The sequence below is a fragment of the Leopardus geoffroyi genome, chromosome C2 (genome assembly GCF_018350155.1).
Source record: "Leopardus geoffroyi isolate Oge1 chromosome C2, O.geoffroyi_Oge1_pat1.0, whole genome shotgun sequence".
Lineage (NCBI taxonomy): Eukaryota > Metazoa > Chordata > Mammalia > Carnivora > Felidae > Leopardus > Leopardus geoffroyi.
The window spans coordinates 108,015,188-108,042,492 of record NC_059333.1 but is presented as its reverse complement, the minus strand read 5'-3'; the positions used below and the strand labels follow the sequence as shown (position 1 = coordinate 108,042,492).

The window sequence follows — 27,305 nt, the reverse complement described above, 5'->3', positions numbered from 1 at the left end:
TCACCTACCCATCTCTGAACCAATCCCTGGTTGGCCAGGCCCAGGTCACATGACTATTTCTCAGCTCAGGGTCTGAGAGTGGGGAGAGCCATGACTCCCCTCAAGGAATCAGGATGCCGTTAGCAGAAAACGTACTGGTTTTTGAACCGGCAGGTACATTGAGGCACAACATTGTTGCCTTCTGGGGTGTAACCTTCTAAGGTTCAGGGATGAGTGGAATGGCTCCACAGCATCAAATAAATTGTCCCTTGAGCATTTATCCAGAAGTTGATGTGTGTAGATAACTAATATTGAAAATCATAAATCAAAGCAGAATTTGTCTCCTATTATGATACTGATTAAATTAATTTTTAATGATTGAGCTAGAGGAATATAATCAACTAAGTGTTCACTAGGGTTTAAAGCATAGTGCATTTCGTAAATCCATTTAGAAAATACTCAGTCTCTCTTGTGAATGTGGAGACAACTCTCTTTCTTTTCCTCTGTGTATTATTGTCTCTTTGTAAAGCAAACCAGACTTTCCTAAATCCAAAAGAAACTAGATAATGTTATTGCCTATAAAAAATTGTTTTTGTAATAAATAAAAACTTTAATTATCCAGGTAGAGAGAGTAAAGGCAGCATTGGGTTTTCTTCACGGATTTTTATTTTCAATATCATAAAACACTTAACTCCATATACTTTTTTTAAGTCAGCCCTAAGTAAAAGGAGATATTTAAGTTCTCAGGAAAGGAAAAATAATCATCAATTTTACTCTAAAATTTATGCTGTGTCTTTTTGGAAATAATATTATTCCATAAGGAATATCTTAAAATTTACAGTTTATAAAATTTGCATCTCAGAGTTGAAAAACTGTTTTTCAACTCTGAACAAAACAAAAAATCACTAATCACAATAAGTAGAAATAAACTTGTCATGCCCTGATGGTTGAGTCACATATTTAATTCAGAAGGGGCTGGCTTTCTCTGCATGTGGAATCCAGGCATTCATTTATGCATCAAATATTTATCACACCCTTCGTAGCTTTCCTGCTCTATGCTGGGCACTGGGGATGCAAAGATGAGTCAGGGAAGGAAGGAGACAAGCGGATAACACAAAGCTCCGCAAAGGTGTGTGGGCATGCTGAGGGCTTGTAGGAAGGAACAGTTGATTTTTCAGCAGGGTGGATGGCTCAGAGGCTAGCTGGAGTCATAAGCGGCCTGAAGGCTTTGCGTTTCTCACAGTGACCAGAGCTGTGCTGGAGAAGTGTTTGTAGACATGTTATTGACCTGGCTAAGATGGAGGACATTTGGAAATCCTCTTTGGCAGCCCTCCAGAGGCAGCTGGGCTCTGTGTCAGCTAAGAAACGAGAACTCCTGGTTTTCCCAACACCTCAGTATGTGTGTTCTGACCCTGCTTGCCTAGGCCGGGGGATTCCAGGCATCCATTCGACATACTCCAACTTTCAGTTGTTTTCGAGCAGCCACCGTGGGCTAGATCCTGTTCAAGCGAAGCAGCCACAATGTCAGGGAGCTTACCTCTAGAGGAGGGGAGGGGGACAAATAGTAGACCAAAATGGTGATAAGTAGTACAAAGGAAAACAAAGCAAGAATGGGAGGGCAGGGAATGTGCGGTGGGGGTATACAGTATAAAACAGGGTCTGTAAGAGATCCAGCCTAAATTTAGTTTCCCTGGTTACCTGAGCACCCAAGAACTGTAGCTGTTGGTGCATTAGAAACCCACCAAGAAAGTGGCGTGGTGCCTGACTCCAGAGTTGCCAAGGAATGACCAGCTCAGTCTGACAAAGGCTGGTGTGCATCCCCTGTCCCTCCCCCAGAGAGTGTTCTCATCTGGTGAGTGGAGCTGGTACAGTCAGAGTCTAGGATAGGAGCTCACGCCTGGAGGAAATGGGATATTTATTCTGGAGGCGAGTACCCTAATAGCATCTAGGGGAGAAGGGCATCCAGCTCCCCCCAAAGAGAGCTGTAGCAAAGCACAGATAAAAGCTCAAGGCCTGGGCCAAGAGTGCTGGGGCCCAGTCTGGGTGAAGGCCCCCAATGGAAAGGGAAGCATCAACCAGGAAGGGGCCAGACGCCAGGTCATTGGAGTGGGCTAGAAGGGATGCCTGGGTTGGGGTGGGAACAAGGGGGCACAGACCCCTCCCTACTGGGTACCAGGATGGGGGGCAGAATGAAGAACTCAGGTTCAGGACCTTTAGGCTGGAGCACAGAGTGTAGGGTGGCCAGGTGTAGAAGCTTTGGGAACAAGTCAAGGGTTTTGTGTTAATCTCAGGTCTACTGACACTGGCTAAGGCGTCTCTCAGCTATCGCCAAGGCTTGCTTGTTCTGTCATTTGTATAAGCACCACAGTGGTTTTAACCATGAGCCAAATAACACTGAAATAAATTATAGTTGTACTGGGAGGGCAGCTGAGGGAGGGGGACGGAATGGCAAGGAATCTCCAATAGTTTGTGCCTAAAGCCTAATTGCAATGGAAACCAAGTAGAAAGAGACCTAGGCCCCTAAGGAGGATAAAAGTATGTACAATAAAATGACCAGCACAGCATGCCCTCCTGTATGGATGCCAGGATCAGAACAACATGTCACGCTGCCACTTTGATCATGGGATTTGGATCAGAAAGAACATGGGATTTGGATTTCGGCCTGGGCTTGGCCCTGGTCTCTGCCACCTGTTGGCTGTATGACTTTGGGTAAGTTACTTGACCCTCTCTGAGGCTTTGTTTCTTCATCTGTGTAGTGGGAGGGTGCAAGCTGGAGCCTGTGCTGGGATTCAGTTGTGCCTGGAAAGCCAGTGGGAAACCCCACAGGGACCAAGGAATCTGCTTCTCTTGCAGAGCTGCAAGGAGCCAAGTAGAGTGAGCTCACCAAGTGGCAAAGTGTCCGTGTGGGAGAAAGGAGTACTTTTGAGAATGCTATGATAATAATGGCTGAACGTATCCTTGGCCCTACCCGTGCTGGATCCATGTCTGATTCCTGAACAGAGCTGTCACTGAAAGCTCACAGGATTATTCACTAAATACTCTACTGAGGGACAGGATCACTGTGATGAGACCCCCATAAACGAGTATAACGGGAGAGAAAGGCATCATCTCCACAGGGCAGCTTTGCCAGAGTGAGACGGCAGAGCAGGGAGAGGGGCAGTGTCTGGCAGGCGGGCATTGCCTTCTTGGCAAGTAAATACAAGACACCTCACCCAGGGACCCCCCAGACGCAGAGGGGGGTCGAGGTGACAGATGGTGGTAAGACACTAACGTGGATTATTAGTCTCGTCATGGCTTCATTTGCCCCACATGAGGTGAGAGAATCTTGGTTGAAAATAAAGATGTTCAAGCATGAGAAGTACACGGCAAGTACACAGTAAATGTCAGATTCCCCTCAGAAACCACCTAAGGAACCCGATGGGCCCCCTGGAGGACTGTTCGGGACATGCCCTGGTCTGTCTGGGGATTGAAACAGCATTCCCGTGGCAAAGATTTTTAATCAAAAAGGAAACTAACACATATCTTTGAGCACTTGCAATGTGCCAGTGAGGTATATGTGCTAAGAGGGGTTTGAATTATCTTTGTCTCAGCACTTGACAGTTTACAAAATACCCTGATAATGCATTTTATTCACATTAGTCTTCACAACGACCTAACAATGTAGGATCCCCATCTACAGATTTGAAGATGGAGTTCCAGAGAAGTTAAGTAATTTAACCACTAAGGGGTGCAACTGGGCTCTCTTTGGTGGGACGCTGAGCCCAAACAAATGAAAGAATGAGGCAAAAACTCAGCAAATATTAAAACCTGAAGTTCTGACCGAAAGAGCTAGAGAGAAAGACAGGTCTTAATGGCTGGACCTCCAGAAGGGGTCAGCTGGGGCTGGAGCCGGATCTCACCGGAGGGTGGCTGGAGGGGGACAGGATGTAGACGAGGAGGCACCACACACGTGGGGGAGGGCATGCTCCCCCTCCTGCCCCTGGAGCCGTCCCGGCTTGTCACATTTCAGAGAATTTTTATGGCCTTTCAAAAGGAAATTGCTGCTCTCATTCCCCCCGAAGTAACAATGAGGCTTTGCTCTTACTGTGGTGTCTGGACCATCCAGATCACTTCTCGTGACTTCAGCGACTCCCTGTCTCAGGGTCTGTATCCCCATCATTTCTAATTCTTCTTGGAGAAGTATTTATGACGTTCTAAAAGTATGCAAAGCCACACACTGAAATGTGCCAATATTAGAACATCAGTTAACCAGAAATTATGCTCATTTCCAATTGCAGACGAAAACGGAGGATACAGGAAAAGGAATGAGCATTTATGGGCCAGACTCTGTGCTGGTACCTTTCACATTCATGATCCCTTTTACTATTCATTACAGTGTAATGTGGAAGATGATATCAATTCCACGTTGGCAGTTGAAGAAATGGACGTTCAGAGAGGTAAAGTAACATGGCCGAAGTCATACAGCAACTAAGGGGCAAACCTAGGATTTGAATCCAGGTCTGACTTGAGAAGACTCTGGTTTCCAATATAGCATAATTTATCACTTGTGAAATTCAGGTGGCACTGAGAGTGACTGTACAATTTTTTATCCTATTTTTCTTTTACTGATTCAAGTTTACAGGCCGTGTCATTTCCAGATTACCAGCTTCAGAAAGTTCTTAAGTCATTGAAGTCCCCAGGATTCAAAGACAGTGCCCTATCAAAAATGGGGCCCACCTTGCACTGGGTAGAGGAGGAGGAGGAGGAGATTGGCAGGTGATCCTGCCTCATTTCCTCAAACTCTGTTTAATACAAACGCCAAAGTTTGACATTTCCTGACCGCTTTACTTTCTTTGGCAACTTCAACTCTGACGAGAGAGTAAGAAATATGTCTCCCCTTGACAGGAACAAGTTGTGCAGTGAAGGACCTCAGGTGCTGTGCTGCACTTTGACAGTTCCTTAGAAGAAAGCACTCCTGCCTGTTCTATTCAATCCCAGTCCAGGTGAGTCACCACATTTTCAGTCAGGCAAGTATTTCAAGGAACGAGAAGTCTAAGCTGGAAGCAGAGAAAGGCGAGGGATGAATTATCACCAGTAGCTTTGATGATGATGTGTTGTCATGGTGCCACGAGACTCATTTCCAATTAGGGTCCCAGGCACCACTGCTTTGCTGGAATTTTTGACACGGGAGACTGGTGGCCACCCCGACACAGGCGTGAGACACGGGCAGATGCACATGTATTTACCCAGAGCAGACCCCCACTCTAGAGGGCTCCCGTTGGTTATTTGGGGCGTGGTTAAAAGGATGTGCTCACATGGATGGATCATCTTGTGGGGAGCCAGTATGACCACTTACCCCGCTCCTGTGACATTGCCCGAAGTTTTGGGGCAGAATCAGGGACTTCCTGACCCACCTCAGCATCTGCTCTCTGGTTTTCAGTATTTGAGTCTGCACGATGCCACCACTCGGAGTCTCCTGTGCTGGCACCTACATTGCAAAGCTCTGTGGTATCTATACTGAAGTGGACCAGGAGGCTACCTATGAGCAGAAATGTAGGTTCTGTCGTAGCCCTCTTGGATGAACCATCAGGATGCACTGTGTTCCTCACTCAGACTTCCCACTGGGTTGCTTCCCTGTCTCCTGCTCCTCTTTCTTCTGCCCTGACCTGGGGGACTCCAGGAGGGTGGGGTGGGGATGCGAGTAACCTTGCTATCTAGCTTTTCCTGAATCCCCTTAAACTTTCACATGAATGTGAAAAACAAGCAAGTTCATGGGGCGCCTGGGTGGCTCAGTCGGTTGAGTGTATGGCTCCTGATTTCGGCTCAGGCATGATCCCAGGCTCTTGAGATTGAGCCCCGTGTCAGGCTCTGTGCTGAGTGTGGAGCCTGCTTGGGATTCTCTCTCTCTCTCTCTCTCTCTCTCTCTCTCTCTCTGTCCCTCCTCCATGTTCTCTTTTTCAAAATAAATAAATAAACATTAAAAACAAACAAACAACAACAAAAAGAAACAAGCAAGCTCCATACCTGGGCCCTGCAGCCCCCTCTCCCAGATTCTGAGTCAGGGGCCTGGGGTAGACTTATTTTTATTAAGGGCCCAAGTGATTCAATTGCAGGTGATCCTGGGCCACACTGAAAAACACTGGGGCAGGAATAAGCCAGCAAGTGTATGAGATACATCTGGTGTGAATGGTAATTCATCTAGTTTCTTAAAATAGTATTATGGGCTAAATTGTGACCCCCCCCACCCCCGAATTTATACATTGAAGTCCTCACCCCCAATACCTCAGAATGTGACCGCATTTGGAGATAGGGCCTTTAAGGAGGCATTTAAATGAAAATAAGGTCATTGGGGTGGACCCTGATCCAATATGACTGGTGACCTTATAGGGAGAGAAGATTAGGACACGCACACCAAAGAAAGAGAATGTGAAGACACAGTAAGTAGACAGCCATCTGCAAACCAAGGAGAGGAGACCTCAAGATTTAGGAATTTAAGAAAGATAATACAGTGCACGTGTTATGGCTGCATAACATCCTGTAGCATCTACAACAGTATCCTGCAATCAAACATGCTAATGTGTCTGTAGTGAGATGTATATGTTGCATAAATAAAGCCTATAAGTAGCCATGTATCATCTTAAGACAGATTTTTGTGCCAAATGAATTTGTTTCAGGTCAAGTTTTGCTGCCAAATGAGTTATAAATACCATCTTTGGTATTCAGAGCTTTTACGGCTTTAGTATGCCTGCCTTACAGATGAAGAAACTGAGACACAAGGAGATAAAACACCTTATCCACTATTATTAACCCATGGGAGGTGGGACTAGGCTACCGACCCAGGCAGCCTGGCTTCAGAGTCCGCGCCCTTCACGTCCACCTGGCTGCACCCGTCGGTACCGCCTGCCTGCCAGCGCCGGACCTGCTGCAGAATTTCACACCAAGCTTGCGGCCTTGCTGTGAGGACCAGACACAGAGAGTGCTGGTAGAGTTCTGTGATGGGTTGAATTGTCTTTCTCCCCCCAAATTCATATGTTGAAGTCCTAACCCTAGTACCTCAGAATTTAACCTTATATGGAGACAGGGTCATTGCAGATGTAATTAGTTAAATTACAGTGAGGCTATTAAGATGGGCCCTAATTCAATATGACTGGTGTCCTTTTTTAAAAAAGAAATTTGGGGGCACCTGGGTGGCTCAGTCCATTGAGCATCTGACTCTTGATTTTGGCTCGGGTTGTGATCCCAGGGCCATGAGATTGAGCCCCGCGTCTAGGCTCTGCACTGAGCATGGAGCCTGCTTGGGATTCTTCTCTCTCTCTCTCTCTCTCTCTCCTTCTGCCCCTCTCCCCAGCTCATGTGCTCTCTCTCCTTCTCTGAAAAAAAAAAAAAATTAAAAAAAGAATTTGGACATAGAGACAGAGGTGCACTCTGGCAGAATGCCATGTAAATATGAACGCAGAGATGAGGGTGATCTTTCCACAGGCCAAGGAAGGCCCAAGATTGCCAGCAACACGCCAGAGGCTAGGAGCGTGGAACAGTCACGCTGAGCCTTTGGAAGGAAGCTACCCTGGCGATACCTTGATTTTAAACTTGTAGCCTCCAGAATGTGAGACAGATTTCTGTTCGAGCCCCCCAGTTTGTAGTACTTTGTTACAGCTGCCTTAGCAAACTAACATAATTTCTTCATGCAGGTCCCAGAGTTCAAGTGGGAGACTAATAAATGGTAGCTAACCAACTTTCTACCTTTGTCATGGAGGCTGCAGAAAATAAAGAAAGTGCATTAGATGATTTCTAAGGCCACTTACAAGTTGCAGGTCTAATTTTCTTTCTTTCATATTTATTTTTATGTTGGGGAGGGGCAGAGAGAGAGGGAGACACAGAATCCGAAGCAGGCTTCAGCCTCTGAGCACAGAGCCCGATGCGGAGCTTGAACTCACGAACCATGAGATCATGACCTGAGCCAAAGTCAGACGCTTAACCAACTGAGCCACCCAGGCGCCCCTAATTTCCTGTTTCTAACATGAGGATAGCCCAGTTCCACTTGTCACTTGCACCAATCAATCATCTGGCTCTTACAGCATTTCTTTGCTGGTTAAAAGATGGGCTAATGTAAAGGGGGTCTTAAAAAGCAAAACAAAACAAAGCAAAGAATGTTTTTTTCCTCTGATGTGGGTTATGTCCATGTACATTAAAATTGAAACCAGGTGGGCCTTCATTTCCCTTCTGACGTTCCCGCTTATATCATGAACTCAGTCAGATGTGGGTTTTTCTGAATCCCTTTCACTTGTGTCTTCAGAACTGCCAAGTCTAACCCACAGTATGTGTCTGGGTACAAATTGTGCAGAGGAAAGCAGAAATCTAAGAGCTTGTTTTCTGTAAGTTAAGAGTGTATTGCTGGAGCCCTGTGTTGACCTAGAGATTTGGGTTCTTCATGTAAAAATTTGTCCCCTCATCACCATTTTACTAAGCAGATAAAAACCGCCCTAAGAAAGTCTAAAAGGCTGAAGAATGCTTTTTCTGTTCATAGAACAAGGTATGGTTGGCCCAGTGTAGAGAAGGCAGTGAAAATGCTAAAATGTGTTCCTCAGGCTTTAGGGACAGGATCCCCCATTGTAGAGCTGGTTTGGATCTCTAGGCCTCTGCCTTTAAGATTCTACATGTCAGGGGGTGCCTGGGTGGCTCAGTCAGCTAAGCATCTGACTTCAGCACAGATCGTGCTCTCATGGTTCGTGAGTTCGAGCCCCATGTTGGGCTCTATGCTGACAGCTCGGAGCCTGAAGCCTGCTTCAAATTCTGTGTGTGTGTGTGTGTCTCTCTCTCTCTGCCCCTCCCCTGCTCTCTCTCTGTCTCTGTCTCTCTCTCAAAAATAAATAAACATAAAAAAAAAGATTCTATATGTTGGGGCACCTGGGTAGCTCAGTAGGTTGAGCATCCGACTCTTGATTTCATCTCAGGTCATGAATCCAGCGTTAAGGGATCAAGCCCTGCATAAGGCTCTATGCTGATCATAGAGCCTGCCTTGAGATTCTCTTTCTCTCCCTCGGCCCCTCCCCTGCTTGTGCAGGTACTCACTTTCTCTCTTTCTTAAAAAAAAAAAAAAAAAGATTCTACATGTCAATTTCAGAAAAAATTATTTGCTGTAGGCAGAGTGTGGCCCCCAACACCCGACATCCATTTGCAGCTGTTCTTCTCTGACTCCCTGTCAGCCCTCAGCCTGTGTCCAGCAGGCCACTTCCAACGGCCTTCCTCACCAAGCCAAGGGCCCTCTCTCATCCCCCTGAAGCCCCTGCCTATTCCAGGGCCAGAGTGGTGTTGGCATTTGCGTAAGGTTTTTCATCTTTGCCCCTTGTTCCTGGTTATCCTTCCACCAATTTTAAGAGAAGCATGTCTTTTCCTAGCACGGGGCAACCCCGGTGGAATTCTGTTGGGAGGCAAAAATGGTTGCAGGGTGGGCGGTGTCACTTTGGGGATTTCATGGTTGGTGATTCTATCCAATGTCATTATGAGAAATTTAACTAAACCAGAGTAAATGCCTAATAGATGGAGCTGCTCAAGAGTAGAGACCACACCTTGTTCATTTTTGAATCTTCAGTGCCTTGCTCAGCGCTTGGCACATAGTAGGTGCTCAATCAATTATTTGTTGGAGGCGCCTGGGTGGTTCAGTTGGTTAAGCGCCTGAGTTCAGCTCAGGTCATGATCTCGCCGTCTGGGAGTTCGAGCCCCGCATCGCGCCCTGTGCTGACAGCTCAGAGCCTGGAGCCTGCTTCAGATCCTGTGTCTCCCTCTCTCTCTGCCCCTTCCCTGCTCACTCTCTCTCCCTCTCTATCAAAAATAAATAAATAATCATTTTTTAAAAGTATTTGTTGAATGAATGAGTCTTTATTTTCTTTCTTTATGAGAAAGGTGTCTGACATGTTTTAAGTCCAAGGATCACGGCCACAAACAAGGTTGGGGAATGTTTCTGCTTCATCATAGCTCTCATGGGTCCTGTCCAACAAAAGAGTGCTGAGGCCAAGAGGCAGAGATAGAGGTCCAGGTCTGGCCCTGCCATTGTCCAAGAGACCCTAGGATCTTCAGCCTCCCTGTGCCTCAGTATCCTCCACTGAAACACAGAGGTGGTAATATCTGCTCTGCCCACCTCACTGGATCCTTAGGAGAATATGGCAAGAGAATGGATATGAAAGTTCTCTGAAAATTCCGAAGACCACGCCAAGGATATTATTTTTATTATCGTTTCTATTATTAAGGTATTTGCAGAGTTGCGCTGCTCATAATTACTTTCGATTTCTTCAATTTCCTTTCTACATGCTCATGCTCAAGAATCAAAGTCGGGATTACCTCCCACCCCAGATAAAGAAATATCCATCTTGGTAGTCCAGGTGCTGCCAAGGGCCAGCCTCCTCGGAGCTCAATCGTCTCATTGGTCAGCAACCGTTTCTGCATCACAGGTGGCGAGTGGCAAATTAAGTCACAGAAGACTAGCTGACATATAGTTGCCCCCTGATGCAATTCCTGTGCCTGAAGCCACCGGAAACAGAAATAGTAGGGCCTTCTCCCTGGAGGACTATGCTCCTTGACATTATCCCTAACCCATCCAGGGAGCCCTTGTTCCCATTCCGTCTAGAATAGACCAGTGGGGGGGCGCCTGGGTGGCGCAGTCGGTTAAGCGTCCGACTTCAGCCAGGTCACGATCTCGCGGTCTGTGAGTTCGAGCCCCGCGTCAGGCTCTGGGCTGATGGCTCAGAGCCTGGAGCCGGTTTCGATTCTGTGTCTCCCTCTCTCTCTGCCCCTCCCCCGTTCATGCTCTGTCTCTCTCTGTCCCAAAAATAAATAAACGTTGAAAAAAAAAATTTAAATTTAGAATAGGCCAGTGGGGAGGCGACTGGTGGGAAGCAGGCAGCCAGTGGCGCCAAGCCCAGGCAGAAGCCCTAGCCTCTGGACTTGCAGGCCAGTGCTTCCTCCATTCACTCTGTCTCTCGATGAATGGAGGTCCTGGTAGGTGTTGCTGTTCCTCCTCTTGTTTCCTGTTGCTAAGGTAACTGGGTGAATATAAAACGGAGACAGCCCACGTGGTCTTGCTGCCTCTACCTACCTTGCTATCTCAGCCAGAGAGCCACGGTCAGGCTGGTCGATTTGGGCTGAGTGTGTGTTTTAGGGGCAGGAACCCCCTGAGGAGGAACACCTGAACTGTGTGGCAGTGACTATTCTCCGGACATTCTTCGTAGGCAGACGAGGTGTTGAAGCCAGGGAGTGGCAGGGGATAGAGAGTGAGGAATTGAAATGACTGGAGTGTGCCGGTTGTCAGATGTGACAAGGCTAAACTCGTCTGAGGCCAGGCTTCTAGCTGCCTGTCCTTCGTTACTGAAGGAGAGAGGGGACGGCCACTAACCTTCACCTCTGAAATTTGTACCTCTAACTTTCCCGCTTTCTCCCAAGAGGGGTCCTTCCAAGCTTTCAGACAAGGGTCTTTCTTAAGGAGCAACATGGTGAAGTTGATAAGGGCAAGGCCATCTGAGAACCAGGCAGCTCTCAGCACTGGGCCACAGAACTGGGAGTCACACGAGAGGAGGTGCAAGGCAGATCATCCAACGGACGTCCCTCCAACTTCAAGGCTCAACTCAATGATGACCTTCTCCAAAAGTCTCTTCAAATCCACCTGGATGGGTAATAACACTGTCCTTCTCTCTATTCTCCTGGCATTTCCATCTGCACCTCCCTGTGCACTTAGCACCTGTTTACCAGGTACTCACCCTTTGAATGACTTATTGTACACATAGCAATATATGTTTATTGAAGGAAAAATCAGAAATGCAGATACCCACAATGAAGAAATTAAAACCACTCTTAAATCTGCCACCTGGAGGTGATCACTGCCGATGTTTGGGGTGGTAGCACTAGTCAAGCTCATGGCTGGTTTTCTGCCTGTGTTCAGCTACTCAAGGGCCAAGTCCACGCCTCACGCCTTTTCTGTGTACCCTCATAGCCCCCATAGTGCTTCCCATTGGACAGTGGGTGAATAAACAAATAGATGAGTGGACAGAAAAGGAGGGAGAAAAGGTTCTCCTACTCAAAAGTTGCCCCATCAAAGGAAGCAAAAAGGGAAGAGAAGGCCACATGCAGCCCACCTCCCTTCCCCTCCCCTCAGGCCCCATCAGAGCAGAATCAATGCCAGGAGACGAGCGGTGCACAGAGAATGGGCTGGACCTGAACAATGATCATTAGTGGAAAGATAGAGATCCCTGCCGTGTGACTTGGAATTGTCGGCCATGGCTTAAGGGGAAAGAGGATTCATGGAAATAGGCAAGTCAAGGTCACCACATGTGTGCAGTATTATAGGCTCAGCAAGCAATCTGGCAAATTCAAAGCCTCTTGCAAATGACTTCCAAGAAATCTGCTTTTAGCAGTGTCATTGACATGGGAGTACATCCCCATGACTTGCCCCTCACTGGGTTGAAGATTATCATTGATTTATCTGGAGCAGAAACAGCAGGATTCCACATCACCTCTTGGAAGGCAGCCGGGGCAAGAGCAGGGAATTAACAAATCTTTATTATTAATTCCAATACCACAACACCCCATGGGTCCTGCAGCAAATCACAGGCTCTCTTAACAAGAGTTCCTCTGTGTTTAAGTGGAGCTGGGTTTTTTTTTTTTTTTAATGGGGCGTGTCCTCATTCTTAACTATAAAGACAACCTCAAAATATTCATGAATCGCGCACAAGTCCACAACATGCCAGGTGCTGCAGGAGATGCGAAATAAGTAGAAAATCCCTATATTTCATTCATTCAAACATCAAACATTTATTGAGACCCTTTTATGTGCCAAACACTGTGCAAGCCACTGGATTTTATAGCACATTACAGTTATTATCCTGTTTTAAAAGTGAAGAGATGAGCCTCAGGGAGGTTATACAACTTACCCCAATTGCCCACAGCCACAGAGTCTGGAAGGGATTTGGGTCTCGGATAAAGGGAAAGAATCTGATGCTTTATTATTTTTATTATCAGTTAAGTGCCATTTATGTAGCCTTAGAAATGTTAAGCCAACATTTGTGTGAGCTTCCCTTTCACTAACCCAGGACCAGCCGTAGTTGATGTGAGGGGAATAGGAAAGAGGGTTGGGCTCATTCATGCCCCCTACGAGTCAGCCTCTGGGGGAGGCTGATATGTGCAAAACTAAATGCCAACCGTTCCTTGCTCTGTATTTGCTCTCGGTAGTCTGTTGGTGCCTGCCCTCCACACGGTGCCCAGAGACGGTCCTGGTGCAGGGGTGATCACGAGCCCACAACCAACATGAGCAGGAGGAGAGGAAGTTTTGGTCCCCAGCAGTGTTTTGCTTCTGACCTCACTGCTTTTTTCCTCAACTTGAAAGCAACACTTGGGTGCTGAGGGAAAGGAGGCTGAACTCGGAGTTTCAGACCCAAGGGTTCAAACCCCAGCCCGACCTCTTGCAAGTTGTGTGAGCTTAGGCAAGCCTCACGGAGGTTTCATCTTCTCCCCACCAAGCGGAGGCAGTACCTACCCTGCAGAGAAGTTCAACCAGGTAACACAAGTACAGTGTTGCTCAATCAGTAGTAATCACTTACTATTGTCCAAACTAAATTCCACTCAAAAAGGAGAGTCGTGATTTTTTTTTTAAACCATGAACTAACAAGTATTTATTAAAGATCTATTTTAAGCAGGAAGATTTAGAGAAACTCTGCCCACTCTCTTCAGGAGTGAGGGACCTAGGCAGGGAGTAAATAAAACCCATGGTAGGGCGCCTGGGTGGCTCAGTCGATTAAGTGTCCACTCTTGATTTTGGCTCAGGTCACGATCTCACAGATCATGATATCGATCCTCACGTTGGGCTCTGCACAGAGCATGGAGTCTGTTTGGGATTTTCTCTATCCCTTTCTGTCTCTGCCCACCGCCCCTGCCCCCTACTCATGCTCTCTCTCTCTCTCTCTCACTCTCTAAAAAATAAACTTTAAAAAAATACAATAAAACCATGGCAATGAGCAACTTCCAATGACTCAAGCATCCGAGATACTGGAGGTGAGACACAATTCTCCAGCTTTGGAGATATTCTGCAGTTTTGGAGGTAAAGGCTGTGAGTGTGGGCAGATGAAGGCCACTAGGAGACCCCCCAGCTGAGACCCCCTAAGGCTATATCACAGGTCCTTTTTCGTAGGCTTTGTTTCCACCCCTGTTCCTTTCTCCCCCTGCCCTAGAGTTTGCTGTTTTGTTCATGCAGGTATTTTCCTTCCTGAGGCCACCAAGGATTCGGAGCATCCACAGATTATCTGTCCCAGTTCCCAGCTGGCTCCTCACCAGGCTCTGACCTCACCTTGGCGTCAGTCTTATCAGGTGTGGACAGAACTGTCTCCCCGCTCCGGGAGTTCTGAGCCTTGGATCCCCTCCACACCCAGGCAGAGGAGGGCTGGGCACCTTGGAGACTGAACGCTGCTGTCACCTGCCAAATCCGGAGCAGCCACAGAGGTCTGCAAACGCAGCCACGAGGCGCAGAAGCAGGAAGGAAAGGGAAGGTTTACCAAGTATTGACAAGGGACAGAGCAGATGCTGAGTTCTGCCAAACAGGAGAGAAGGGAGGAGAGTGACAGTAAAAGCCAGCCACCCCCCCCCCCACTTCAGTCGTCATGGGGATCCCGGCAAAGGGCAGCAAGGTCACAGTGGGGCTCCAGTCTCCTCCAGAATGTGCTTCCTCCCAGGGAGCAGGGAGATCCAGCCCAGCCCCGTCTTCTGAGAAGCCGGCCTTGGGATGAGTGAAAGGAAAGGGAGGAAGACGGCTGGGCACCGGGGAGCGGGCGTGTGCCCTTGGCTCCTGAGCCGCCAGGCACGGTACCAGCGGTTGGTGCCAACTCCTATTCCACAGTCACCAAGGACACTTCCTGGTGACCGCAACTCTGGTTTGTTTAGCTTCGTGAGGTTGAGTGCTCCTTGGCGTTAATGGCCTGGGGGTGAAGTGGGGAACGGGATATTTCATTGGAATTCGTTACACACAGGCTCCTTTGTCCTGCTGCTCCAGACGCTTGTTTGTTTGCACCGAGACTCTTGACTTTGTTGGACTGGTTAGTGTCTGTCAGTAAATGATAACTTATCTGAACTGTCCAGAGAATCGTAGTTGTGCATAGTTCTCAGCAGCTCCACGCATCAGCGTTTTCACAATCTAGGGCCTGGAATGGAGCGGGGGTGGGGGGGGGGGGCGGTCAGAGCACCCCCAGTCCTCGCCTGGTCCCATCTGGGGTGGGAGAGGTCCGGGTGAGCAGGAACTGGCCGCGTTGCCCTTGTCAGCAAGAGGAACAAGTAGGGACACTGGGAATCTGCAGCTGGACAACTGTGCCCGAGAGAAGAGGGGAGGCCCGAGGAACAGAAAGCAAGTCCTTCCCCACAGGTTAGACTCCACGAGCAGGCCCGTCGCAACTACACCCTGCAAGCCGCAGCCAGGAAGTCCTCCTGCAGAAATGCTCACAGGCGTGCTGATGATGGACTGCAAGGTTGGTCGTTGCGAGCGTTGCTGGAAACGGCCGAAGTCTGGAAACAATCTAAACGCTATCAATAAAGGCCTGATTAAATAATGTATGGTCTGTGCATCCGATGGCACACTCTGAAGAAAGCTTCTCGTACACTGGTAGGGAACGATCTCCCGAATACCTTGTTATGTCAAACAGCTACAACTAGGTTAGGAACCGCGTGTTATCGTTTGTTTAAAAGGGGACAAGAGGGGAAGGGAGGAGAATATATATTTCCACAGAGACTGTCTTTGGAAAGATTCACAAGCCGGTGATATTGTATTCCCCTGGGCAGGAGCGCCCTGGGTGGGTGTGGGAGCTGGGAAGGTATCAGTTGACCTGTGCTGTATACCGACCCAGCCCAAACTTAGTAGCTTAAAACAACCATTTTATTCCAGGTCGCATTCCTGTGGTTTGACTGGTAGTGGCTGGGGAGGCTTCACATGGCAATGCCCGAACCCCCAGAAGAAAGAGGGCAACCCATTGCAAACACTTTCCAGCCTTTACTTGCATGATGTTTGCTGAAGTCCCTTTGGTCAAAGCACCTCACACAACCAAGCCCAAATTCAAGGGGGAGAAACAAACTCCATGTCTTCGAGTACAGTGGACATCAGTTTTAATCTACCACATGGTGGAGCAGAGGTGAGGAGGGAGGGAGGGACGTTTCTCTTTTAACCCTTTATACTTTTGGAATTTGAGTCGTGTCAATATTACCTCTTCAAAAAGAAATAAAATTTTATTGATTTATTTGGTTTTTATGAGAGACAGAGAGAACGTGTGTGCACAAGCAGGGGAGAGGGGCAGCGGGAGAGGCAGACAGACAGACAGACAGACAGAGAGGGAGAATCTTAAGCAGGCTCCATGCTCAGCACAGAGCCCGACATGGGGCTCGATCCCAGAACCCTGGGATCATGACCAGAGCCGAAATCGAGAGTCGGACACTCTCAACCAACTGAGCCACCCAGGTTCCCCAAGAAATATGATGATTTTGAAAATTAAAATAGATTCCCTGAATTTAACTTTGGAATAATCCAGTTGCTGAAGGGACATGTGAGGTGGAGATAAGGTGAAACAAGATGGCTGGGTCATGAATGTGTGAGACTCACAATACTACCGTATGAATGTTAAAATTGCCTACAACAGTTCATGATCTCACAGCTTGTGGGTTCGAGCCCCGCATCGGGCTCTGTGCTGACAGCACGGAGCCTGGAGCCTGCGTCAGATTCTGTGTCTCCCTCTCTCTCTCTGCCCCTGCCCCGCTCTCTGTCTGCCTCTCTCTCAAAAATAAATTAACATTAAAAAATTTTTAAAGGATTTCTTACAACAGAAATTTGGCAAAGTAAAAACGACTAACCAGAAGCTCAACCTCGTTGAGGGTCACTGACGTGGCAGGTGCATTGCCCGCATCATCCCCTTTTGCTTTCCCAGCCACCCTGGAGGTGGGCACGGTTGGGCCCTGGAAGTAGCCTTCTTGAGGTTGCTGATACCAGAGGGTCAGCTGCAGAGTGGGGCCGCAGGCAGCTCCGAGCAGGGATGCTGGACCTGGAGGAATTGCCGGAGAGCCGGGAAGAAAGGACACCTAAGGAGCTGCCTCCACAGCGTGGGTGCGACTAGCAGGCGAAAAACCCAAGGACGGTGTGGTATTGGTGGTGACAGGGGAGGTGCAAAACACTTGACGGTTTCAAACACACACACACAGAGATTGTGAGGGTGGGGAATAAGAAGGGAGCCTTTCCAAAGATTCCAGACAAAAGTTCTAGCGCTTATGGGCACGTCTGAAGGAAAAGAACTCAGTGAGAGAGAGTTTCTCGCCTCTTCTTTATTACACAAAATGGCCACATGTGTACCCAGGCCTTGTGCCAGGGTGCACCTCGAGCCACCCACATGGCCTGTGCCTGGCTCTGAGGGAGGTCCCATCTCAGAGTAGCTCTGAGAGTGCTAAGCACTCTGGGTGAGCCCTTCTGTGGGCAAACAGGGAAAATCCTTCATCATCTCTACCCTGTCATTTGGGGTCCCTAGCTAACCCTGAGAACTTTCTCCTCTGTTCCGAGTGTCTACTGAGAGCTTCGCCAGAGGCTGTGTTCCCTGAGGCCTTGCTCACTCCCTTCATACACATGCCTGGGAATGCATATGTGTGCATGTATGGACATTCATGTAGCTGCTACGAGACAAGGAACTGAGAGAAGTGACCGTAGCACTTTCTAGGCATCCAACTTTGTCTCCTGCTCCCACTCCAGGCCAAGTTAGGTGACCCTCCCTCTCATCATGCCCTCTGCCTATTTTATTGCTGAATTTCCATAATGTTTCAAATTGTTCAGGGGTGCCTGGGTGGCTTAGTTGGTGAAGTGTCCGACTTCAGCTCAGGTCATGATCTCACAGATTGTGAGTTCGAGCCCCACGTCGGGCTCTGTGCTAACAGCTCAGGGCCTGGAGCTTGCTTTGGACTCTGTGTCTCCCTCTCTCTCTCTCTCTCTCTGCTCTTCCCCCACTCGTTCTCTATCTCTCTCTCCTTCAAAATTAAATAAACATTAAAAAACTTAAAAAAAATAAAATACGATTGTTCAGCACGGGTTAAAGACTAGTACTAAAGAATTACTGTCACATTTTTAGGAGTGGTAGTATTGTGGTTATGTTTTGTTTTATCTTTTTTCTTTAATAAGTTTTTTTTTATGTTTATTTATTTCTGAGACAGAGAGAGAGCATGGGTGGGGGAGGGGCAGAGAGAAGGAGACACAGAATCCGAAGCAGGCTCCAGGCTCTGGGCTATCTGCCCAGAGCCTGACACGGGGCTTGAACTCACAAACTGTGAGATCATGACCTGAGCCGAAGTCGGTCGCTCCACCGACTGAGCCACCCAGGCGCCCCTGTTTTATCTTTTTATTGAAGTATAATCTACACACTGAAAAAATCCTATGTTCACAATTGATGAATTTTTAAAAAGGGGAAACATCTATCTGTATTTCCAGCCTGCAGATCAAGAAACAGACCACTGTAAGCATTCTGGTATGTTCCTTAAAAAAAAAAAAAACAACACAGTGTTTTTCGTAATATCTTCTTAAACACGTACAGATGAAAGATATGCTGTGTCGGATTTGCTTCAACATAATCTGGAGTTAAGAGAAGCTAGCGATTAAACAAGGTTGGTCACAAATTCATAATTACTGAAGCTGAGGAATAATTACATAAGGGTTCTTTGTATTCTCTCTCTCTTCATATTTAAAATTTCATGATAAAGATTTTAAAACAATCAATCAGGTGTCCTGGTTTCACCTCAACCGGGTGCCTCTGAGACATGCGGTACAAGCCGAGCGACGCGGTGAAAGCTGTCGCTTTGGTATGTGACTTGGTGATTAAGAATCGGAGAGTCTACTGGACTAAATATATAAATAACTAACTTTTCAAAAATGAGTTTTCACGTGCTGTCTTCTCTGTGTAAGGGAAAGCTCCCTGTAGGCACTGGGTTTTATTCATATCTGTATCCTGGCCCCTCAGCACAGTCACACGGTAGCTGCTCAGAAGTGTTTGTTGAGGGAATGAATGCTCGAATGCTGTATCCTGTCCTACACAAGACCTAATATGGCACCAAGATGGCACAGGTGCCCCAACTTGAATCGAAACTGATACTACCAAGTTCTTTTCTCTTTTGTAGTGGCTTCCAAACAATAAATTGCTCAAATCCTAAAATATCCTAATTGAGAGGGACTCAGAGGTCATTTTGAACATAATTCTTGTGCTATAGATGAGAACACTGAGCTCCTGAGAAGTGACTTTATTGAGGTCACAGAGCTGGCAGCGGACAGAGCCTGAGCTCAGGCTCCTGGAACCCAATCTGGCCCCTTTTCGTTATAGCATCTAGGTTTATAGCTGGGAATTCGACACATAGGGGCAATCCTGTCTTCTCAGGTAGAGACAGTGGACTTCAAAGAAGTGAATAGAATTTTCCCATGGTCTCGGGTCATTTCGACTCCATAGCTGTCTCGAGAACAGTGTTTTCCACACTGGGTTATGTCCCTTACTTCAAGAACCTTAAAATTCAAAGACATTAATTTTCAAAAACAACCAGAGGGGTGATTATTCTCGTTAGAAAGGGCTTTGGTGCGTATGTTTTTTAAAGTGAACTCTCTCAAGTGTCTTTGAAATATGAGTCAGGTTTTAACAATTCCATCTGCATCCAGCTTGTTAGGAACAAAGTGACAGAATAAAATCAGCACAGTTCAAGCCATGGCCCCACAGTCCCCGTCATGTCAAGTGTCACAAGGGCGCTTTCAGCATTCCCAAGCCAAAAAATAAACAAATCAATCAAAGATAACACACCGAGAGTAGAAATAAACGCAAAAAAGAAAAAGAAAGAAAGTCGAACATTTTGTAAAATTACATCCTTTTAAAAACATGTTGATTTTTTTTTAAGTTTTTAAATTAAAATGTCAGCATAACTGTACCTTAGAGTTTACTTTTGTTGGCACTCAAATCAATATAACTCTTATGGTCTTTTGTGTCGGTCCTGTTCTGGGCTTTTCCATGCAAAGTATTTTTGCAGCTTTGTCCGGTGCTTCTTTCAAAAACGTTGTGACACTTCCAACCCCCTACCTAACAGGGGTGACCGGATTTCTTTGCTGTTAAGAGGATTACTGAGACGTTCTCTTTTATATATAACCCAGAAGACTCCGTGAATAACAGGAAAGAGCAAACAAGAGATGTCAAGGGGAGAGGTTACGAGCAAGGGCTGCAGTTCAGGGAAACTCTTTAAGCAAGGAGAGGTCAAAGAATGTTCCTAAGGGACAATGATAAGCTGGGGCTCAGGAAGCAGTGTGCTGGGCGCCATTTTCATAGGCAAGCAGTGGAGTTAGCTTACATCCATCCATCAGGGGTTAAGCTTTAATCCCAAGAACTTCGGGTGAGTCAGGGCCAGAGCACTGCGAAGAAAGGAGACACCTTATCTCTAATCAGCCCTGCCTCAAAATAGCTCTCTCTTCCCTCAGGCAGAGACTCGTCATCCTTTCCCTGCACAGCACAGCAGCATGGAGGTGCCTGAGTCCCACTTAGTCAGAAAGTCAATGAATATGCTTTATTCATCTCTTGCACAGTTAGATCTCTCTAAGCAATGCATAATTTAGCAACCCTCAAGATGGCTTGCATAGAATCAGGATGTTCCAGTCAAAAAGAAACTCACAATTTACTTAGATCCGCCTGTCATTTTATGGATGGATAAACTGAGACCCAGGGAGATGAAATGATTTGTGGAAGAACACACAGGCAGTCCATGGCTGTGCTGAGGGCTGAAACTCTGGCTGGAGCAGACAGACATTCTGCCTCTCTTGGCAATGCTGCTGTTCTCATCTGAAAAATGAATGAAACACTCATGCCCCTGGTCAGTTTTCCTTCCGTTGTTAAGGAAATCATTTCCAATGCTCCAAGAGTTTGCGAATCAACGCTTTCACAGGCAGCTCTTGTTAAACCCTTTCATTGTGAGTCTCTCAAACTTCCTCTTCTATCTTCATAATCCAGACAGCTTTACTTTTGAGGTTTAATACATGGGCTGCCGCTGCCGTTGTTGTTTTTTTTTTCCCAGCTGCTGGCAGAAAATGTTACAAATGGGTAATTGAAGTCCTCAGAAAGTAGCTTAGAATGGGGTCAGACAAAAATGCCCACCAGTCTCATCAGCTGCTCACCCATGCCGAGGGTTGTGACTCACACAGAGGACTTGCCCTCCCAGTGGCCATCTGTGCATCTGTGCGATGGCAAGCTCAAACATTCCTGCTGCCACACTTCCTACACCACTATTTGCAGACTGAGTCCCCTTCGTGCATCCTTTACACAGTATGGGCTCTGCCGAGAGCTGTATGAGGCACACGAGGTCTAAACAAGGGTGGGGACAACCCCGGGGCTTGCAAAGTCTGCAGAAAAGCAGGCAAAGTCAGGGAGGTGAAGAACATACACAAAAGGCTGGAATGTGTCATTAGGAAAAGGCCTGGTTCCATCAACTTAAAACAGTTTTGTTTCAGGTTATTATTCAGTGCAAGACACTGAAGAGAAAGAGCTAAGAGGCAGAAATTGAATTTCAACTGCCTTTCATTTCTCTGTGATTGTCATCTCTTAAACGTTCCCATTTATTTCTTGCATGAGTCTCTTGTGCTGGACTTACCACAGCTCTCAAGTAGGAAGTGGTCCTCAGCTGTTCATCGTATGTGGGGTTTTTCTCTTCTAGTTAGACTCCAAGCTATTCTCCATAAGGCCAACAGCTTTGTGATTCCCATAGGTCTCCCGCCATAGAGTAGGGCACCCAGCACGTGCTTAATAAATATTTAATAAGCATGTCCTACTGGGTCAGCATCACAGTCTCACTTTGTGCTAAAGCCAGATCATGCCATGATGGCCCTCATTTTATTCATGAGAAGGCAAAAGAGACAAAGAAAAATGATCATCTAAGGTTTACACACAGCGAATGACAGAACTGGACCTCAATCCTAGGTCTTTTGAGACTAAATTCAGACTTATCTGGCTATCTGTGATAGAAAATATAGAAAATATTATGCTAAAGACCTTCAGGCTAAAGTCGGTGAAAGGCGAAGTAGTATGAGTTCATTGCTTGAGGGGTCTTACACTTTTCATGTCAATTTTTTTAGGAGGACATTTTAATTGATACATACGTAGCTTAAAACATGAGTTACATAAACATCCTCATACATTTATGTAATGATAAAACCATGATTTCTTTTCTAGCAGCTCAATCATAATCAATTGTTTGATCAGAATAAAAATAGATTCCTTTTTTGCTGAACAACTAAAAGTAAAATGTAAATTAATGCCTGGTGAATGAGATCTCTCTCTCTATGAGGTAAGATCTTGTTCTGACTAATATCGGCTCAACACGGAGTTTGAAAGTCTCAGAAACATGCATCTTGATGCTCAAAGATTATGCTATCAGAGGAACATCATTCAAGCATTCATTAAGTGCCTACTGGGTGCATAGCATGGTTCTAACTGGCCTTCTAATTTTGCCATTAACTAGTTACAGGATCTCAGGTACGTATGAAAGGACTCGACATTTTTTGAATGTCACTCGTGTCAGGAACCTTGAAATACATGTTACATATGTTATTTCATATAGTCCTCGTGCACTCTTATGATTTACAAATGGGGACTCTGAGGAGGAGAGAAATCATGGATCTTCAAAATCACACAGCTAGTAAATGGCAAAACCGGGATTTGACCCAGATGCTAGTGACTCTAAATGCCATTCCTTTCCTGTTCTACCTGAGCTGTTCAATCCTAGGTCATATTAATATTACCTAAGGAGTTTTTATATAATCCGAATGCCCACTTCAGACAATGACATCAGAATATCTGGGGGTGGTACTTGGGAGTTTTAAAAGCCTCCTTAGATGATTATAATATGAAACCAGGGTTAAGAATTACTTGCCAGGTGTTCTGTGCTTCAGTTTCTTCAACTGTAAAATGAGGAGTTTAGACAGACATCTCTAAGATCCTTTCTACTTCTGTAGCCACCAGAGCTGGGATGACAATGATATGGGGACAGTTGCCACTTGAGAAGCCCCAATTTGTATTTGGAGTAAGCAGTTATCACCCATACTAGATAGTCTCCTGACTCTCTAGTTAAGTGTAGGCTCTGACTGAAGCTGGCTGAACATCCACAGATAAGACTCCCTAAAGCATACAATTATTTCATATATTTATGAACAAGGCCCTAAAGCTCAAGAAACATTCCCCATGCCATCCTTCTTTCTCTCTGTCTTCTTTTCAAGTATCAATCATAGTTATTTGGTGAAATTCCTATTGCTCAAAGCTGCTGTAGTGCTACCACTAAATATCACATCAAAAAGTCTTTTGAAAATATTCATAGCCTTAAACCCAAAATTCCTCTTATAGAAATCGACACTAAGGAGGTAAACAGAAAGCAGAAAAACCTTTATGAAGAAGCTGTTCAGGACACCTGGCTGGCTTAGTTGGTTACGCCTCTGACTCTTGACTTCTGCTCAGGTCATGATGGCATGGTTAGTGGGCTCCAGTCCGGAGTCGAACTCTGAGCTGAGGGCATGGAGCCTGCTCGGGATTCTCTCTTTCCCTCTCTCTCTCTGCCCCTTCCCCATTCGTGTGTGTGTGTGTGTGTGTGTGTGCACGCGTTCTCTCAAAAATAAACATTTTTTAAAAATGAAAGATGTTCATTGCAGTATTGTTGATTACAGTGGGAAACTGGAAACCACTATCTAACAATAGGGAAATGATTTAGTAAAATATGATATAGCCTACTAAGGGAAGAAATGGCCATTACAAATAACATTTACATATAGACTTTTAAGTGATGTGGGAAAATATTAACGCTTATGTTATAATGCTGAATGAAAAATATAGGGTTTAAATTACATAAAGTTAATCTATTAGTAAAATTGCATAGAGTTAATGTCCAGTATGCAGTTACTTTTGTACATTGAAAAAAGACGAAAAATACTATACAATGCAAAGGTTAAAATATCTGAAACTGTTTTCACCATTAACCCAATTCTAAATGTTTGATGAATGGAACAGTGGTTCTGCGGTAGGCCCTGTCCAGAAAAACTTTAAATCTGGCCCTCGGCCTCCCAGACTGTGTAGAGCAAGGACTTATAAACAGCCGAGCAGGAACATGAAACCACAGGTCAAGTGATTCCTTTAGGCGAGGGAAGCAAAGGTACATTTATAGAGTCAGTATAAGGAAAAAGAAACTAAGAACACCAAAAGGCCAAAATCAACTCTCCTTTAATCTAGAAAACCATCAAGAAGGAAATGCGATTCACGAGAGAGTTAAGTCAGTGAGGGAGTGGCCAACGTGGCCATTTTCGAAGTATTTTCGGACTCCCTGTTTCGCAGGCCCCGAGCACGTGCTCAAGGCGAGCACGCGCTCAAGGCGAGCACGCGCATCACGCGGAGGCGGGGAACGAGCCTCAGACGGGCGGCGGCGTGCCCTGCGTGGTATCATGGCGGCGGCAGTGCGGCCCCGGAGCCTCTCTGCCTCTTGCTGCTGCGGTGCCAGGGCCATCACAGGAGAGCGGGAGGCCCACGGCCATCGCTCAGGACGAGGCCGTCCAGCGTCGGCTGGCTGCCTGCGGTTCGGGGTCACCAGACTGCCAAGGTAGGGACCCACGGTGCTTCCAGGAACGGGAGACCCAAAAGCGAGCTGGGGCGGAGGGCGGGGCTCGGCAGCTTCAGGCTGCAGCCTTGTGCTGCCATCTCTTCGTCCCGGAAGCCACAGGTCGGCGCACAGCACAGGGGATCACAGGGGTCTGGGTCCTCCCCCGGGGCCGAGGACACCCGGGCCATGTGGTTCGCCATGGCGGCCTTCCGCGTTCCGCCCGCGGCAGGATGAGCTTTCCCGTCCCTGAAAGGTGCAGGCGGTGTAGGGGAGGCTGGTGGGCCCGTGTGTCTGTGCTCCTGTGCCTCGATGTTTGGTTTGTCCTGTCTTAGAAAACTGAACCTTGTGTTTTCGCAAACAGCGGGTGTTTGCTCAGCAACCCGAGCAACATCTGAGGATTGCAGGTGGCGGGCTCCAGGCTTGTGGTCGGTGCGGTGTGGAAGGCCTTACATTCCAGAGGAGAGGTGGCCCCAGAGGCACCAGGGGATGCCGGCCACTTGGGCTGAACCTCAGGGCCCTGTCCTCAACTCTGAGGGTTCCTTAAGCTTCCTTAGGCTAAATTTTATAATGAAGGGTGTCCTAGGCCACAATTCACTGACTAGTAAATTTTGACCATCCTAAAGCCCTCTTTACCCTTAAAAAGCTGATGTTTTTATAGATAATGATAATAAATTTAAGAAGATTGGTAAATCTGTTGTTTTTAAATTTGTGTCATCCTGATTCTTTTAAGTCCAGAACAGGTCCCCTTTTTGCTATTAAGAATTGAAAGCAAGCCATTTCAGCTTTTCTTTGAAATACAACTTAGTCCATAACTGAGGTTTTGTTTTTCTGGATTTGAAAATCTATTTGGAATTTGCACAAATGCCTTTCCCCTCAACACCTTTTGTCCAAAGAGAAGCACAAAATTGTACTACTTCTCTTTGCTTCCACAGACCTCATTTCACATTATCTTACATACACACCAAATTGTTCACTGTTAGACATGCTCTTATTAAGGAGCTACTCAGCCGTGCTCTCAAATGATGTTTATCTTTGCATTTAAAAGGGTGTTGGATGTTACCAAAATAATCAGCAATTGTAATATGTGAAGTACTTTGCAATTCTCTAAACTTTCCCTCCTCTAGACTCACACTGTCCTCTTCCTGGATTAGATTCCTCTGGTACCCAGAGATGCTTTCTCAGACAATTTAACATTGTGTCCCTAAACTTTTATCCAGTGTCGTTTTAAGAAATGATCAGGTGAAGCACAACTTTAAAAATCTCTGTAAAATTGCCATAGACGTTCATTATGTTGTCTAATGTAAGAAACCCTTGCCAATAATTTTCACTTGGACTTTAGTACTAAGATCAAGTTTTGCTAAGCTTTCTTTTATGAATTAATGAAAGCCACGAATGCACTGTACAGTACTTTTTGCTTTCACTACCAGGAGTCTCAGAACTTCATTTTCTGCTCGGTTTCAAGAATCTCTCCTAGCTTCGGCTTTCTGGATTAGTTCCCATTCTGTATCCCCTTTTTCCCCAACCACTACCAGGTTTTTCTTTCTCTGATTTACTTATCCCATCTTTGTTTGAGGTACCTGTAACTTCTTTAATGATTCCCCTCAAAACTTCTCAGAAGTCAGAGGATATAAAAATTATTGTAGATTGCCTCAGAATGTTCTTTCGATCTGCCTTAAGCAGCATATGCAGTCATTTTTAGTTTTGGCATCTGTTTGGGTGACACTCACTTGCAAAGCTCCCAAAGGCCCACCCAGAATTGTGTACAGTCCCAGCGAGCTAGGCTCTGTCCCTTCCCTCCCCTTGAGAAAGCTTATCTAGTTGAATGTATTACTGCTTAGTGAGTCACAAGCTTCAATACTTTTTTTATTAGTAACAACTGACTGGAAGCACACCTTGCAGCTGTGGGTGCCCCACCCAGCACCCCGACCCTTGGTGCAATGCAGCTGCTCTGGGATATGCTGGGACGCCACAGCTCATAAATCATTACTTATTTCCCCTCAAGTAGTAGCACAGATTTCCTCAATTTCCAGTGTCATGAGTGTGCAACTCATTGTTCGGCAAAGCCTAACATCTGTGCTTCCTTCCATACAGCAGGAAAACTTCTCATCCCCCCCCCCCCCATATTTATTTGTTTAGTCAATTGTGAGGAAAGTCGTACTTGTAAAGTCACTCAAGGAACAATTGGGAAAAACTCTTTTGGGTTCTTAGGACCCTTAGAGGAAAGGCTGATGGAGAATGGTAAGGGAAGAACATTTCTTGAACCTCAACTAAGTGCCAGGCACTGTATGGAGTATTTGGCAAAAATTTTTTAGCCTTCCCAGCAGGCTGCGAAGTAGGCACATTTATACTGACTTTCTAGATAGATGAGAAACAGGCTCAGAGGGGCTAAAGGACTTGCTCAAGTTATATCACTATTAAGTGGTGAATCCTAACTAGTGTACTAACCCAATTTGAACAGTTATGGGACATGATCATTCCATTTTCACTACAAATATTGCTCACAGAGGGCAAAGCTTTTAATACCCTCCCATGGACTGAGCACACAGGACTCTGTAGTGCAGGCCTCATGCAGAGACTCTGAGCCCATGATACCTGGGTTCAAACCCCAGCCCTGTCACTAGGTGCATGACCTCAGACAAATCACTTAACCTCACCAAGTGCCTGTTTCACACATCTATAAAATGGGGATAGTTGTTGTAAGGAGTAAATTA

General features: G+C 46.3%; 1 long non-coding RNA gene across 1 annotated transcript; it reads left to right on the top strand.

The window, feature by feature from the left end:
- Positions 1–15,274: 15,274 nt before the first annotated feature.
- LOC123611341 lies at positions 15,275–17,025 on the top strand. Its single transcript, XR_006718599.1, has 3 exons — positions 15,275–15,586; positions 15,866–16,109; positions 16,896–17,025. It is a non-coding gene; the product is annotated as an uncharacterized LOC123611341 (long non-coding RNA).
- The last annotated feature ends 10,280 nt before the right edge of the window (positions 17,026–27,305 follow it).